At 40.2% G+C, this 7,500-nt stretch overlaps 1 protein-coding gene and 1 pseudogene across 1 annotated transcript in view; one reads left to right on the forward strand and one right to left on the reverse strand.

The window, feature by feature from the left end:
- Positions 1-7,500, forward strand: part of LOC138000724 (nuclear mitotic apparatus protein 1-like) — a 49,188-nt gene that overhangs the window by 4,169 nt on the left and 37,519 nt on the right. The window lies entirely within an intron of this gene.
- LOC137999393 (uncharacterized) lies at positions 5,089-5,826 on the reverse strand (annotated as a pseudogene).

Raw genomic sequence — 7,500 nt, forward strand, 5'->3', positions numbered from 1 at the left:
AGGACAGGTTATGACTTATTAACACTGCCAAATCTTTTTGTTCATTTGACAAAGGAATACGCTCGGTACCAAAGCTATAAGAGGTTTCTAATCTGGTTCTTTTGTTTGCGATACAGAGATATTCACATTTCTGAGTGTTAAACTTCATACCCCAGGTCTCACTCCATTGATGTAAGGTGGATAGGTCTTGCTGCAGTATGTCACAGTCCAAATGACCTCGTATAACTCTGCTACATTTCGCGTCATCAGCACAGAGAGGTAGTAAAGTATCAGGAGATAACTCTACTCCAATATCATTGATATAAATACGAAACTGAATAGGACCAATTATCGAATCTTGTCAGTTGAGGGACAGCAGAAGATACATATTTCCAATCAGAAGAGATGCCATCAATAGATACTCTGTGCTGTCTGTTTGTGAGGTACATGTAGTCACCTATCCATTGCAGCAAAGGGTTACGGATACCTAAAAACTCCAGCTTATGTAGAAGCTTTGTATGTGGTACTCGGTCAAAAGCCTTTTCCATGCCAAGGTACAGTGTAGATGGTATCAGTTTGTTCACCAGCATCTACATGTAAGGATGTTGCCAAATTGTGTACATAGTACACAGGATCTGTTCCTTTTAAAACCATGCTGTGAAGGACTTACATGTAAATATGGTCCAATCAGGTTAATAATAATTAATAATAATAATTTATTACTTATTAGGTGCAAATTAGCATCTGAATATGATCAAATGCCCCTTACAACTAAAACTAAAACTACCCCTAATAATTACAATAAAATATACTTAAGAATACTAGAAATCAATAACTTAAAAAGCAATCAATCTAACAATAACAGGCAAAAGCCTTCCTAAATAAATAAGTCTTTATAGTTCGTTTAGAAACCAAAAAGTCTTCGATGTCTCTAATACTTGCAGGAAGGCTGTTCCACAATACAGGGGCAGCTGTTTGGAATGATCTGTCACCCAGAGTTTTCTTTGTTTTTCTTATTGGCAACTGTAATAGTAGTTCTTCAGAAGAACGAAGGTGGTATTTACATTTATTAAAAACTGAACTACGGATATCACATTTCCAGCATTTTCATTGGCTCGCCAGACACAGGTTATCAGCTCATATACCTGCACTACCAAATATGGTCAATGAACTCAGCAGCAAATACACAGTTTTGCGGCTCGGAGAAAAAATGGCCAAATAAATTCAACATAAAAGAGTTGTGATGTTGGGGTTTTTAATAAAACAATTATTCTACTCGGGCTTGCTGGATATGAAATGATCATAACCAACTCGGCGCTACGCGCCTCGTTGGTTATATATATCATTTCTTATTAAATTCTCAACCTCGGATAATGCAATTCTCGTGCTCTGATTGGTTCACTCAATCTCGGTTATCAGCTCATATACCTTAGTTTGACCTTATATGGTAAATGATTGATCTAAGTGTTGCCAAGCCAAAAGTCTTTTCGCCGGAAAGCGAAATTTCTCTCTGAAGTTTTTCTGGACAGCTGGGTTAAATCCCGATGTTTAGAAGTACGTGAAAAGGTAAGAAATGTTTTTGTGACGAGCCTGCGTCTGTCACCACAAGGTGTTACACGACATCGCATCGGTTCTCATCAAGTTTTTTCGATTTCGCTCGGATGATTTGCTCGCTTTTTTCGCTCGCATTTCGTACTTTCTAAACTTTTGGAGCTTAAAGGAATTTAATACAACAATTATTCCATTCGCGCTTGTTGGATATGAGACTGGTTATAGCCAACTCGGCGCTACGCGCCTCGTTGGCTATTTACCATCTCATATCCAACGCGCGCTCATGGAATAATTGTTAAATATCCAGCGCGCCCTCGTAGAATAATTGTTAATTATCCTTTAACCGAACTAAATTACAGATATGGGACGGCGCCAGTTGATATATAGCTTTAAACGTTAATAGTAAGATTATGAACTCGATACGGTAAGTAACGGGTAGCCAGTGCAAAGAAAATAAGACGGGTGTAATATGATTAAACCTCGGTGTTGAACATACAGTGTACGAGCCGGGCAGCACTATTTTGGATGCGTTGTAGCTTACTTACGTGTATCGCGGGAACTTTGTAAAGAAGACTATCACAATAGACTAAACGGCCAATAACAATGGAGTGAACAAGCGTATGTGTGGCATCGATGGTGAGGTATTTTCTCATCCGCCTTATATTGTAGATATAAAAGGACGCAGCTTTACATATCTTATTAATGTGTGGAATCATACTCAGGTTCTGGTCAAACCATGATCCTAGGTTCCTAACTGAAGTTACGGGAAATATACTGCTCTCACCAACAGTAAAACCATCAATGTTCACTTTAGTCAGTTGCTTTCTGGTGCCTATAATCATGAACTCCGTCTTACTATCATTCATGCGTAGTTTGTCCTTTATCATCCACGATCGTATAGCCTGTATGCACTGCTCCATTGCTTCAACAGCGTCATTTTGCGAACTAGCTACATGTAAGTCAGCATTGAATGAAAGATACAGCTGAGTATCGGCTGCGTATGTGTGCGATTGTAGTAGATAGTTCTTATTATTAAATACTGAACTACGGATATCACATTTCCAGCATTTTCATCGGCTCGCCGGACACAGGTTATCAGCTCATATACCTGCACTACCAAATATGGTCACTGAACACAGCAGCAAATACACAGTTTTGCGGCTCGGAGAAAAAATGGCCAAATAAATTCAACATAAAAGAGTTGTGATGTTGGGGTTTTTAATAAAACAATTATTCTACTCTATGAAATGATCATAACCAACTCGGCGCTACGCGCCTCGTTGGTTATATATATCATTTCATATCCAGCGCGCCCTCGTAAAATAATTGTTAAATAACCTCAAAAAGCTTGCTGGCATAGATAGTAAATAGCAGTGGGCCTAAGCATGATCCTTGAGGAACACCACATTGCAATTCGAACTTCTCCGATAAATTTTTGTCAAAAGACACGCGCTGCGATCTATTAAGAAGGTAGGATGCAAACCACTGCAATGCTGATCCCCTGACTCCAAAGCTCGTACTGAGGCGATTCAATAACACTCCATGGTCAACTGTGTCGAACGCTGCACTCAAATCCAGTATCACAAGGAGAGTCGCACGTTGAGAATCCAAGTTCATTAGGATGTCATTTTGCACTTTTAAAAGTGCAGTCTCAATACTGTGACACTTTCGATACGCTGACTGGAATGGAAGATATAAGCCATGTGATGTCAAATGCGCATGCGTTTGATCGAAGACGGCACGTTCCGTTAACTTTGAAATGTACTGCAAATTAGAAACAGGTCTAAGGTTTGTAAACTCTGAAATCACGCCAGACTTTTTGAGTAGAGGGGAAACTAACGCCTGCTTCCAGCAATCAGGAAAATCCCCAGATGTAAGGGAATAGTTAATTATGCACGTAATGACCGGAAGTAGAACATCAAGACAGGAGACCACAAGCGATGTTGGAGCTGGATCAAGTGGACAAGACTTTTTTGCAGATTGTTGGACAAGCTTCTGGACTTCGTCCTCACTGACCGGTTGAAAAGCATATACGTGTAAAGCTTTTTCCGGGCCAACCTCTGGATCCTCTGGTAAGACCTTGTTTGCACAGGAGTTGACGGCTTTGTCAATATCCGAGCGGATGGATTCTATTTTGCGGATAAAGACTTTTCCAATGTCATTCGCAAGAACAGATTTATCCACATAGTCAGGAAAAGACGGCACTTCCTTCTTAGCCAGCAGCTTCTTGGCTGCCCTAAATAACTTCCCTTGATCCATACTATTCTCCGCAATAAAGTTAGTATAGAAGTCCTTTTTTGCAGCATTCATCATGTAAGTTACACAGTTTCTTTGCGCTTTAAAAACATGAAGGTCTTCTTGTCGGCCAGTCTTCTAGAGTCAACACATCGCTCAAGTACTTTGGATAATAGGTACACCTGTAGGAGGGCAATTCCTCTGTAATTGGTGACAACATCCTTCTGATCTGACTTGAAAACTGGTGTTAGGTTTGAGTCCTTCCATTTTGCAGGAATAGTGCCACTTTTTAAAGATTTATTAAAGATATTTGTAACTGGGCTAGATATTTCTGAGGCAACTTCCTTTAACAGTCATGATGTTAAATCGTCAAGACCAGGGCACTTGGATAGATCCAAATTCTTTACGATTCCTTTATTCTCCCTCACTGAGATAACAACCTGGGTTAACTATCCTAAAGGTGGTACAAAAGGATAGTGCCCAGGTGGCACAGGTTCATTATAAGGTTTATTAAAAACCGAGTTAAAGTAATCATTAAACAGGTTTGCCTTTTCCAGCGAATCAGTAACAAGGGAGTTGCTATTTGCATCATTTTTAATAGCTAAAGGTAATTTCCTGGTCTTGGCCGGACCAACACTCAGGGTCTTTAAATAACTGAGGAGAAAGTGCTGTCTTTGTAATGACATCTGCAAATGATTAGACTTTCAAGTCTTCTCGGATAAGGACAATAAACCGGAGGTCCCGTCTCACAAACCTTGTTCACATATAACTCTGTGGGACGTTAAAGAACCCACACACTATTCGAAAAGAGTAGGGGACGTGGTTCCCGGTGTTGTGGTCTATCTTCATCACTTACATCATCACTCATCATGGGTTGGGAGGGTTCAGTGGGCTCATAAATGGACTGATAGCGGCTGCCATCGGCGCCCTTAGTATGCTGATGTCCGAGCCCACTGCAAAAATGCTATGTAAATAGGACACGTATGTTTGTCCTATCAATCAATCGCGACATTACTTACTGTAGAAGCTCCAGAATTTCTTTGGATTGTCCTGAATGTTATCGGCCAAATGACTCAGATATGTGTTGTACTTTGAACGAATAAGACTTTTACAGCTCCTCCTCAAAGATTTAAAATGATTCATATCCTAATGCTGCATGTCTGCCCTAGAGCCCTTCTGCTGGCTCTATCTTTCTTTCGGCATAAAAGTTTCTCACCTCTTTCTCAATTCAGGGAGGAGTGAATTTATCATTAATCCTTTTCTGGGGAACAAATTCATTTATGGCAGTCCAAAACAGATCTTCCCAGTCAATCAGATTCATATTTACGTTGTTGTCCAGCATAGCAGTCGCCCACAGTTGGCTCTTTTCAAATTCCAGACATACTTTGGTCTTTTACGGATCGAATTGTTGTCAATATTCAGAAAAAAAGTAACACTTTGGTGATCAGAATTCAGTAAACCTTCACTAACTGAAACACTGTGAACTAAGTCAGGCACAGTGGTAAGTATCAGATCTAATATGTTGAAATTCCTGGTAGCGTGATGATTCACTTGTGTCAGGAATGCATCGTTCTTTCAAAAGAATTAAGGTAAAGTTGATCTGAGGACAGCGGTACTTGGTTAATCCAATCGAAGTCCGGAAGGTTGAAATCGCCAACAAGAAATATTTTTTCAACATTAGAGTTGCTGATCCATGAAAGTGAGGCTCCTTGTAGCTCTATGTAATCCACGTTGGTGTACTCGCGATAGAATACCCCAAAGAGATATTTGGAGCCCCCTGCCCAGGTGGTCGGTTAACTCGCACCATAACAGTTCGCAGCTAGTTTCAAGATCCGATCGCCTAACAACCATTAGATGGTTATGAAAGGCTAGAAAGACACCACCTCCTCTCCGATCTTGGCGGTCTCTTCTATAAATTGTGTAACCAGATGGAATAACTTCGTAGTCCAAAACACTGGAATCAAACCAGGCTTCAGTGATAGCAAGGACATCAAATTGTTCTGCAAATGCTATGGCATGTAAGTCTTGGAACTTGTTTTTGAGTAATATGGCATTTGGCATTAGCCCGAAAGCATTTCACACCTTTGTGAGAGTTACGATTTGCATTCCTTTCCATATTAACATGGCGCACATTGTCAATGTTGTAACAAGTACCAGATGGAGGCAAAGTGGTAGACAAGCAAGGCGGACAGATCCAATCAAAACTCTCCAATTGCTGAAACGATATTCTTTTCAAACATTAAAAACATTACCGCACTTTATGTGACACCAAGAATCGCATTTATCGCAACTACAGTATAACAGCTCGATGATTTCTGGCAATGGTATTGTTGCATACACCGGAACACTGCTCAGGACCAGGTTTTACGCAAATGTCACCACTAAGAATAAGGCGTCTCAGATTGAAGGGCTGTCAGAGTTAGCGTAATAACTGACTCTACGAGAAAAGTAACTTGTGATTGCAACGAGCGACGAATACAAAATGGCGGACCCTGCATCTCCAGTAGCTAAGATGGTAAAATGTCGTTGAAATTCAGGACGAATCATCTATTTCGTTAAGTTGCAAGTTGGAATTGACGTTAATGGTATCTCTCGAAGAGTTATTGCCGACAAAGAGTGGGCTAACCGCCAGCAATAACGAGATTTGACGAGAGAAGATAATACCTGACCGACTGGTTACCATGACCACGGTAATAACGTATTTATCATTCCTGGAAAGTGATGAAATAACTTCTTGGAGTACAATGTAAGGAATCACGAACAGCGAATCCACCTTCGGATTGATAATTCTATTCAAATATTGTTGTGCGTGTCTTCCGCTCAGGCTGGCGGCACTGAATAAAGTGGCAAGGCAAGATCGGCAACATTTGAATACTGATCTGCATTACAATCAGTAAAAAGCATTTATCCATTGCTGTTCATTTCATTTTCTCGCTGATAATAAAAACCTCGTTTCGGGGAAGGAAGCTTGTGTGTGAAATTTTGATTCTTGGTTAATTTAGAGGAAGAAGAAATTGTTGCTGGGTTCAAAACCCGTTTGAAGACTTCTAGGAAGGTAGAATGAAAGCATTTCATATAATGCTACAACTGTGTATTGCACGCGTCACACTGATTTACCAAGTACCGTACAAGCAGCAAATTAAACTATCTCGCCTTGTTGTTTCCATTGCGAACTGCTTGGTTATAAAATAAATATGGGCTGCTTGCTCATTAATTGAGGTCCATGTAAAAGTCCAAGCAACTAAATAAGCACCACGCGCAGAAACTGTATTCCCTCTTGAATTCACGGGGGACCTGGCTCCACGCCTCATAGAATTAAAGCGCTCGAAATGGCAAGGCATTCTGCTTTTTTCTCTGATCGAAATCCATTTAATTTCACAGGATAATCTTCCTCGAGTATCTTTTCTAATTTTTTTTTATGTCCCTGAAAAAATTGCTATAATTTTTCTCGCGAGTGCAGAAATAGCTCAAACTATACTTGTCCATGTATGGAAGTAGACACTCCAAATTCCCGGATAACAACAAGGATAAAGGCGCGCTAGGTAAAGTTCTTGAAGAGGTTCTACCCAGTTTTGACCTGAAAACCGTAAATTTAGCATGCCAGTGGCCCTTTAAATCAGAGCAAGTTCAGCTGATGAAGATGTGTGATAACGTTAAAATATACGTAGTTAATATATGTTAATTTTCTCTGAGTCTGTAATTGTTTGGATCAAGTTATGCTTCCAGTGCAGGAAT

This window comes from Montipora foliosa, chromosome 4 (assembly GCF_036669935.1).
Source record: "Montipora foliosa isolate CH-2021 chromosome 4, ASM3666993v2, whole genome shotgun sequence".
NCBI lineage: Eukaryota > Metazoa > Cnidaria > Anthozoa > Scleractinia > Acroporidae > Montipora > Montipora foliosa.